The sequence below is a fragment of the Salmo salar genome, chromosome ssa03, assembly GCF_905237065.1.
Source record: "Salmo salar chromosome ssa03, Ssal_v3.1, whole genome shotgun sequence".
Lineage (NCBI taxonomy): Eukaryota > Metazoa > Chordata > Actinopteri > Salmoniformes > Salmonidae > Salmo > Salmo salar.
The window spans coordinates 102231633-102242341 of NC_059444.1; positions in this window are offsets into that span (position 1 = coordinate 102231633).

The window sequence follows — 10709 nt, forward strand, 5'->3', positions numbered from 1 at the left end:
AACATATTTCTAGAACCTTATATTTTTCCCCCACTAGCTTCTAGAACTCTCGTCTTCCTAAAACCCACTAGCTTCTAGAACTCTCGTCTTCCTAAAACCCACTAGCTTCTAGAACTCTCGTCTTCCTAAAACCCACTAGCTTCTAGAACTCTCGTCTCCTTGGAACGAGCCCAAACAAAACTCATCTCCAATACGGAAAAGCCGTCAAAATAAATTGTGATCCATGGCAACGCACTGGCTAAACGCAAAACACAACACTTTTTGACTGCCTACCCATGTTAGAATGAAGCCTGATATTCTAAAAGCAGGGCAACAATGTCAATATAATTGTACCAAAAAATTGTCAGTTGGTTGCATAAATAAATATCATTACTAAATGTTACATGAAATGTAAATATGAAATATTTGGTTGCATAGTGTTATTTTCAACAGCTTTTCAATGACATGTTGCTAGGTGGGATATCCCCAATGTCAAAACACAGTTTTAACGTGTCTAAATCAATAACCAATATGCATAAACAGTTTGTGATAAATTGAAAACCTAAACATAACATGTGCTATATACACAAACATCTGCCACAATAATCATATTACTTAAACAAGCACCTTATAAACTGCACAAGCACCAGAAACGCTGTTGTTTTGACAAGTAGCAATAAATCATTGATATCGATTAAGGGGGGAAATCAGGTTGTACGTGATGTTGAAACTAACACAACAAAAAAACACATGGAAATGGGAGATATATTTTACCTCACTGGTTAGAGGACAACCTGCAGAAGACAGTCAGCCACATTTTGGAGTGATGCATTTAAATTTAGGGGTCGCTAAACAAAGGAACACAACACTTATTTGTCATAACTCATCGCTAAAATCAATTGTGTGACAGGAGGGAGATGAAGTTGCACGTCCTGTTAAAACAGCTCCAAAACCACACAGAATCTGGGAGTAATGTGTACATCCCTGGTTAGAGGACAACTTGTAGAAAACAGCTAGCTACATTTTGAAGTGTTGCATTTTGATTCCAGTGGGTCACCAACGTGGTAAGTGTAACACAACTCTTTTTGTGTTAGTCACTTTTTGTTAAATCACATAAATAGTAACTCTTCCATTTCAGAGCCTGGATTTCCCCCCTGAGGCTAATATCCATATCATGCTGAAATCAATAGAACAGGGGACAAACGTTTAGGGTTCTACATTGTGACATCATTAAAATACTCCTACTACAATGTTTAAACATTCTACATTGTGACATCATTAAAATACTCCTTCTACAATGTTTAAACATTCTACATTGTGACATTAATTCATTGATATCATGAAACAACTCCATGTATTTTCTGATGTTTGATCAGAGATTGTTTATCAGAGTATCTCTTCCCACATTGATCACAGCTATGAGGTTTCTCTCCTGTGTGTTCTATGGTGTACCTTCAGACCACTAGAACTAACAAACCCCTTCCCACATTGATCACAGCTAAAAGTATTCTCTCCTGTGTGTGTTCTATGGTGTATCTTCAGCTGTCTAGATGAAATAAAACTCTTCCAACATTGAGTACAGCTATATGGTTTCTCTCATTTCTCTCTTGTGTGTGTTCTCTGATGTGATATCAGGCTTCTTGACTGGGTAAAACTCTTTCCACATTGATTACAGCCAAAAGGTTTCTCTCCTGTGTGTGTTTTCTGATGTCTATTCAGATGGCTAGAACGAAAAAAACTCTTCCCACATTGAGTACAGCTAAAAGGTTTCTCTCCTGTGTGTGTTCTCTGATGTGATTTCAGGCTAGCTGACTTTCTATAACTCCTTCCACATTGATTACAGCTAAAAGCTTTCTCTCCTGTGTGTGTTATCTGGTGTCTCTTCAGAAAGCTAGAATGAACAAAACTCTTCCCACACTGAGTACAGCTAAAAGGTGTCTCTCTTGTGTGTGTTCTCTGATGTGATATCAGGCTACCTGACAGGGCATAACTCCTTCCACATTGATTACAGCTAAAAGGTTTCTCTCCTGTGTGTGTTCTCTGATGTGATATCAGGCTACCTGACAGGGCATAACTCTTTCCACATTGAGTACAGCCAAAAGGTTTCTCTTCAGTGTGAATTCTTTGATGTATTTTAAGTTTTACTGAGGAGTTTAATCTTTTCCCACAGTCAGAGCAGAAGTAAGATTTCTTCCCTGTGGGTCTCTGCAGGTGTTTCTTGAGGAGTTCTGATCTGGAGAGACTCTTCTCTGCCTCGTCAGCATCATGAGGTTGTTGAGGCTCCCCCAGAGGATCCACGATAGTCCCGTCTCTCTCCTGTGTGAACAACAAAGTCATACAGATGGTTAAATGCACACAACAGCAGAAATCCACTGTTTATTTGAGGTAAAAAGGGATGACCAGAGAGTACCCATGAAGTTGTACAACATTTGACAAGACAGTCAAGACCTAAGCAGTGTGCCAGACGACTTTTGGCCTCCAATATAGGCCCCTTTCTGTGTTTGCTAAAATTGCAGTGATGCACATGCAATTTGGTAGTAGAAACTCCTCCATTCTAATGAGGAAACCACTAGTTATGGATGTAGTATATCTGGTAATGAGGAAACCACTAGTTATGGATGTAGTATAACTGCTAATGAGGAAACCACTAGTTATGGATGTAGTATATCTGGTAATGAGGAAACCACTAGTTATGTATGTAGTATATCTGGTAATGAGGAAACCACTAGTTATGGATGTAGTATATCTGGTAATGAGAAACCACTAGTTATGGATGTAGTATATCTGGTAATGAGGAAACCACTAGTTATGGATGTAGTATATCTGGTAATGAGCAAACCACTAGTTCAAGACAGGCAGTAATAAAGCCTCTCTTGAAAAAGCCAAACTTTGACCTAGAAAATATAAAAAACTATCAGCCTATATCGAATCTTCCATTCCTCTCAAAACTTTTTGAAAAAGCTGTTGCGCAGCAACTCATTGCCTTCCTGAAGACAAACAATGTATATGAAACGCTTCAGTCTGGTTTTAGACCCCATCATAGCACTGAGACTGCACTTGTGAAGGTGGTAAATGACATTTTAATGACGTCAGACCGAGGCTCTGCATCAGTCCCCGTGCTCCTAGATCTTAGTGCTGCTTTTGATACCATCGATCACCACATTCTTTTGGAGAGATTGGAAACCCAAATTGGTCTACATGGACAAGTTCTGGCCTGGTTTAGATCTTATCTGTCGGAAAGATATCAGTTTGTCTCTGTGAATGGTTTGTCCTCTGACAAATCAACTGTAAATTTCGGTGTTCCTCAAGGTTCTGTTTAAGGACCACTATTGTTTTCACTGTATATTTTACCTCTTGGGGATGTCATTCGAAAACATAATGTTAACTTTCACTACTATGCGGACGACACACAGCTGTACATTTCGATGAAACATGGTGAAGCCCCAAAATTGTCCTCGCTGGAAGCCTGCGTTTCAGACATAAGGAAGTGGATGGCTGCAAACTTTCTACTTTTAAACTCGGACAAAACAGAGATGCTTGTTCTAGGTCCCAAGAAACAAAGAGATCTTCTGTTGAATCTGACAATTAATCTTGATGGTTGTACAGTCATCTCAAATAAAACTGTGAAGGACCTCGGCGTTACTCTGGACCCTGATCTCTCTTTTGAAGAACATATCAAGACTGTTTCAAGGACAGCTTTTTTTCCATCTACGTAACATTGCGAAAATCAGAAACTTTCTGTCCAAAAATTATGCAGAAAAATGTATCCATGCTTTTGTTACTTCTTGGTTGGACTACTGCAATGCTCTACTTTCCGGCTACCCGGATAAAGCACTAAATAAACTTCAGTTAGTGCTAAATACGGCTGCTAGAATCCTGACTAGAACCAAAAAATTGTCATATTACTCCAGTGCTAGCCTCCCTACACTGGCTTCCTGTTTAGGCAAGGGCTAATTTCAAGGTTTTACTGCTAACCTACAAAGCATTACATGGGCTTGCTCCTACCTATCTTTCCGATTTGGTCCTGCCGTACATACCTACACGTACGCTATGGTCACAAGACGCAGGCCTCCTAATTGTCCCTAGAGTTTCTAAGCAAACAGCTGGAGGCAGGGCTTTCTCCTATAGAGCGCCATTTTAATGGAATGGTCTGCCTACCCATGTGAGAGACGCAGACTCGGTCTCAACCTTTAAGTCTTTACTGAAGACTCATCTCTTCTGTAGGTCCTATGATTTAGTGTAGTCTGGCCCAGGAGCGTGAAGGTGAACGGAAAGGCTCTGGAGCAACGACCCACCCTTGCTGTCTCTGCCTGGCCGGTTCCCCTCTCTCCACTGGGATTCTCTGCCTCTAACCCTATTACAGGGGCTGAGTCACTGGCTTATTGGTGTTCTTCCATGCCGTCCCTAGGAGGGGTGCGTCACTTGAGTGGGTTGAGTCACTGACGTGGTCTTCCTGTCTGGGTTGGCGCCCCCCCTTGGGTTGTGCCGTGGCGGAGATCTTTGTGGGCTATACTCGGCCTTGTCTCAGGATGGTAAGTTGGTGGTTGAAGTTATCCCTCTAGTGGTGTGGGGGCTGTGCTTTGGCAAAGTGGGTGGGGTTATATCTTTCCTGTTTGACCCTGTCCGGGGGTATCGTCGGATGGGGCCACAGTGTCTTCTGACACCTCCTGTCTCAGCCTCCAGTATTTATGCTGCAGTAGTTTATGTGTCGGGGGGCTAGGGTCAGTCTGTTATATATAGAGTTTTTCTCCTGTCTTATCCGGTGTCCTGTGTGAATTTAAGTATGCTCTCTCTAATTCGCTCTCTCTAATTCTCTCTCTCTTTCTTTCTCTCTCTCGGAGGACCTGAGCCCTAGGACCATGCTTCAGGACTACCTGGCATGATGACTCCTTGCTGTCCCCAGTCCAACCTGGCCGTGCTGCTGCTCCAGTTTCAACTGTTGTGCCTGCGGCTATGGAACCCTGACCTGTTCACCAGACATGCTACCTGTCCCAGACCTGCTGTCCCAGACCTGCTGGAACCCTGACCTGTTCACCGGATGTGCTACCTGTCCCAGACCTGCTGTTTTCAACTCTCTAGAGACAGCAGGAGCAGTAGAGATACTCTCAATGATCGGCTATGAAAAACCAACTGACATTTACTCTTGTGGTGCTGACTTGTTACACCCTCGACAACTACTGTGATTATTATTATTTGACCATGCTGGTCATTTATGAACATTTGAACATCTTGGCCATGTTCTGTTATAATCTCCACCCGGCACAGCCAGAAGAGGACTGGCCACCCCTCATAGCCTGGTTCCTCTCTAGGTTTCTTCCTAGGTTCTGGCCTTCCTACGGAGTTTTTCCTAGCCACTGTGCTTCTACATCTGCATTGCTTGCTGTTTGGGGTTTTAGGCTGGGTTTCTGTACAGCACTTTGAGATATCAGCTGATGTAAGAAGGGCTATATAAATACATTTGATTTGATAAATTGGTTGAGAACTTGTTGGAGGCTATTTTGTTGCAATACCCATCTATGTTTAAAACCTGTTTTCTCTACAGGATGTTTCTGATCTGCCAATGGCCTGGGGGAATGAGAATGGCCAAGACCATTGTGTAAAAGGGGAGGAGTTGTGGTTTGTATGACTAACAATGTAGGCAGAGGAAGGTTGAGACCGGATTGTCATAGGTAACAGTAATGCCTCTGGCTCGGATGTACATGCATGGACGTGTGCATCGTACCCCCTGGTTTAGCACCTCATGAAATACTCACAGGAAGACCCATGAGAATCCTAAACACCCCGTTCCCACAGAACAGGTTGACACTGACGGGTTGCGAGGATCAAATGGTAAGCTACTGTGCTGCACTCAACAATGTTCTGAAATCTATTTTCCCCAGGATAAAAGTGGCTTTGCCTGAACCAAAAGGAGGACAGCTCCACAAATTGCAGCCAGGAGATTGAGTGATCAACAAAGACCTCCGCAGAAAGACTTGGCACCAACAGCGCTGGACTGGTCCATTCCAGGTGCTCCTGATGGTTGCAGATCGGTTGACGTGGGTTCACGCAAGCCACTGCAGGAAAGTGCCCCACAACCCAGACGAAGATGTACCAGCCGATGAATCGTCATATGTGACCCCAGTGGCCATAGAAAGACCAGGACCGGACTCTATCCATCATTTCTTTTGCTTTCGTGGTCAGTCTTTTCATTGTTAGCTGTTGTCTGGGCCCTTGGAGAAGTGACAACAATACAACTGAAGTATACAACACCAGCATAGTCCCACGGTGGGACTTAAATAACAGCCGCTCCAGCTCAAGCCAATGGCTCAGGATGGGAGTCCAGCTAATAATAGCTGCCCGTTGTTTAAGAAGACAGAGATGGATGCAGCGGCTTGATGATTGTCCTCTTTGTACAGATGAAGAGTGTACTTCTGTAGAACTGTTTCATTGTTTAAGAAGACGGAGATTGATGCATCGGCGTGACGATTGTCCTCTTTGTACAGATGAAGAGTGTACTTCTGTAGAACTGTTTTCATTGTTTAATGATTCCCTGTTTTGCACCATGTGAAGGTAAAACACTCAGTGGCTCAACAGAAGCCATTTACACAGATAATGTACAAGTGTAAGAAAAATCCCCCCCAATGCTTTAAGTTTTGCTTAGATTATGGCATAATTGACTTATATTATGAATTATTACTCACATGCTTACTTGTAATTTTGTATTAGGTTGAGATTAGTCTCAAAACTGTGGAATATAGTGGTAAAATTACAAACTCTATTATGCACATCATTTATATAAACCTTAAATCTAAACTTTTCCACTGTCTGTTTCTCTCATGTAAGAAGAAGCCAGTGTTTTCCCTCTCTTGTTTCTCAGTAACTTAGTCACGTGGCCAAAGACAAAAGGGCCATCTGAGAGTGACCAGTTTTTTGGTCCATCCTGTTCTTTCCCTATCTTTCAAGGGTACAGCTGTGTGGAGATATGAAGAGAACAGAGGCTCGCTTGAGCAGCAGCGACAATTCTATCAGCAGAAAGAAGTAAGAAAACTGGCATTATCACTTGTTTGTACGCTCTGCCCCCACCATGATCTCACACACCTGCTAAACTCCCATAGAGACAAAAGAGGTTGTATTTTCCTATAAAGGCTGAGACCCAACTCTTGTTTGTTGGGCTTTTGACTGTTGCACCTGTTGTGCGATTATTATTAACCAGCTCCCTTTCATGCAAATCTTATTTTATTTTAAATAGTTGTTTGGAGGAATCTACTGTCTCTATCTTCCTTTCTGGTTAGAATTTCCACGACAACTTCCTGTGAAGCAACGGAGAAAGAAAAGGAGAGATTAGTCTATATGGCTCCATCTCAAATGATACCCTTTGACACCCCATAGGTCACTACTATTTACCAGAGCCACATAGTACTATGTGTTTACTATATAGGGAATGCAGACCAGAAGCAGTGGTGCTCTCTTGTGGATGACTTATGTGGCTCTGTAAGTCATTTAGGAAATAGAATTTTAACTAAATATACATTTGAGATGAAGCCTTATACAACGCAGGGATTTTTCTGCCACAGAAACCCTTGGGGGGGGGCCGCCTAAAATTATTTTTGGGACGCTTAAGTCCAAACTGTAATTTTATTTATAATAAAGTATGTAAAAAAGACAATGGACCTACAAGCATGTATGTTTTAATAATATAATATTTGTGAAATTCCAAAAGAATGAATTTAACAATATTGATATTGTTTTTAAGTTTGAGCAAAATAACACAGCACTTGCCATGGCAAAATGCATAGAATTGCAGGAAATTAACTTTAAAACTGCAAAAATGCATCTTTGCTCCATGCAAATTTGCATGGAAATTGTCTTAAAAATGGCGATAAAAAAACACAAAGATGGCAGCCTTTAAAAATTCAGCTGTGCCGACTGCGCCAATTGCCGCGCCCTACCACGCCCCCTGTCACACCCCCTACCACGCCCCCTGTCACACCCCTACCACGCCCCCTGTCACACCCACCACCCTAAGCCCCGTTTTGATCCAGAAAAAAAACCCTGCAATGTTCAATCACAGTGAAGTTTCTGCACTTCTTGTGAGGTCACAGCCAAGATTTTTGCACTTCCTGCGAGGTCACTGAGGCAGATGAGGCACTTCCTGTGAGGTTACAGTGCTTTCAGTGAGAGCTCTCAGTCATTAGAGGCTCTGGTTTGAATTGTAAACAGGGTACACTGTGAGGACTGCGACGGCCCCTTACCAAGTCCAGCAAACAATAAATAAAACGTGCCTTTGTACCCCACGGGTGAGTAGGGTGGGGGGATGTGACGGTGTTTGGACGAAGAGGAAATATACCATCCCCTAACACTGGAATTACACACACATCAGCTGACAGCAACGTTTCTCTCCGCACGCTTCCCTCTTGCTCACCTGGGATCTGTCCTGCTCTACCCACAAACCACAAGTAATCCAGCGTCATGTACAAAGAAAAGATTACTAGATGAAAAAAACAGATGATTAGTTGGAGGTTCTCTTCCTCCTCCTCCTCCTCTTGGTTCTCCATGTAGCCTCCACAGGCAGGCAGCGCCCTCCAGTGGGTCTGCCAGGCCCTACCACGACATGCAGCGGTGACCCCAGTTCATAAGGGAGCCAGTGGGTCTGCCAGGCCCTACCACGACACGCAGCGGTGACCCCAGTTCACAAGGGAGCCAGTGGGTCTGCCAGGCCCTACCACGACACGCAGCGGTGACCCCAGTTCATAAGGGAGCCAGTGGGTCTGCCAGGCCCTACCATGACACGCAGCGGTGACCCCAGTTCATAAGGGAGCCTGTGGGTCTGCCAGGCCCTACCACGACATGCAGCGGTGACCCCAGTTCATAAGGGAGCCAGTGGTTCTGCCAGGCCCTACCACGACACGCAGCGGTGACCCCAGTTCACAAGGGAGCCAGTGGGGCACTGGAAGTGCTCTACAAAGTCTGGCGAGTTGGAGAGGGTGCCGATGAGGCTGTATTTTGGGGGGGTTGTGGGGTCACGAGTCCCTCGTGGGCGCTCTCCAGGGTTCGCACGGCACACCACAACTGAGAGAAGAAGACACGGTCCACCGATAAATAAGACAGGCAGTAGCTAGATCATTTACATCCCTGTCTTCCTGACGGTATTATACTAATTCTGTTTCTACTGAGTAACTAGATCACCTCTCTGTCTTCCTGACTGAATTATACTAATTCTGTTTCTACTGAGTAACTAGATCACCTCTCTGTCTTCCTGACTGTATTATACTAATTCTGTTTCTACTGAGTGTACGAAAAATTAACAACACCTTCCTAATATTGAGTTGCCCCCACCCACCCTTTTGCACTCAGAACAGTCTCAATTCGTTGGGGCATTGGACTCTACAAGGTGTCGAAAGCGTTCCACAGGGATGCTGGCCCATGTTGACTCCAATGCTTCCCACAGTTGTCAAGTTGGCTGGATGTCCTTTGGGTGGTGGACCATTATTGATACACACGGGTAACGGTTGAGCGTCAAAAAACCCAGCAGCGTTGCAGTTCTTGACACAAACCAGTGTGCCTGGCACCTACTACCATACCCCGTTCAAAGGAACTTAAATCACGATATATACAAAAGTATGTGAAAACCCCTTCAAAGTAGTGGATTCAGCAATTTCAGACACACGTTGCTGACAGGTCTATAAAATTGAGCACACAGCCATGCAATCTCCATAGACAAACATTGGCAGCAGAATGGCAGTACTGAAGAGCTCAGTGATTTTCAACTTGGCACCGTCATAGGATGCCACCTTTCCAACAAGTCAGTTTGTCAAATGTCTGCCCTGCTAGAGCTGCCCTGGTCAACTGTAAGTGCTGTTATAGTGAAGTGGAAACGTCTAGGAGCAACAACGGCTCAGCCGCGAAGTGGTAGGCCACACAAGCTCAGAGAACGGGACCACTGAGTGCTGAAGCGCGTAGCACATAAAAAGCATTCTCAGTTGCAACACTCACTGCTGAGTTTCAAACGGTCTCTGGAAACAACGTCAGCAGAAGAACTGTTAGTCGGGAGCTTCATGAAATTGGTTTCCATGGTAGAGAACCACACACAAGCCAAAAATCACTGCAAATCAAAGTGTCGGCTGGAGTGGTGTAAATCTTGCCGCCATTGGACTCTGGAGCAGTGAAACATGTATTCTGGAGTGATTAATCACGTTTCACAATCTGGCAGTCCGACGGACGAATCTGGGTTTGGTGGATGCCAGGAGAACGCTACCCCAATGCATAGTGCCAAATGTAAAGTTTGGTGAAGGAGGAATAAGGATCTTGGGCTGTTTTTCAGTTTCGGGCTAGGCCCCTTAGTTTCAATGAAGGGAAATCTTAAAGCTACAGTATTCAATGGCATTCTAGACGATTCTGTGCTTTGTGGCAACAGTTTGGGGAAGGCCCTTTCCTGTTTCAGCATGATAATGCCCCTGTGCATAAAGCAAGGTCAATACAGAAATGGTTTGTCAAGATCGACGTGGAAGAACTTGACTGGCCTGCAAACCTCAACCCACCTCAACCCCATTGAACACATTTGGGATGAATTGGAACACTGACTGCGAGCCAGGCCTAATTGCCCAACATCAGTGCCCAACATCAATAATGTTTGTGGCTGAATGGAAGAAAGTCTCCGCAGCAATGTTCCAACATCTAGCAGCAAATGAGGGAACCAACTCCATGTCAAAGCCCATGATTTTGGATTGAGATGTTCTATGAGCATGTGTCCA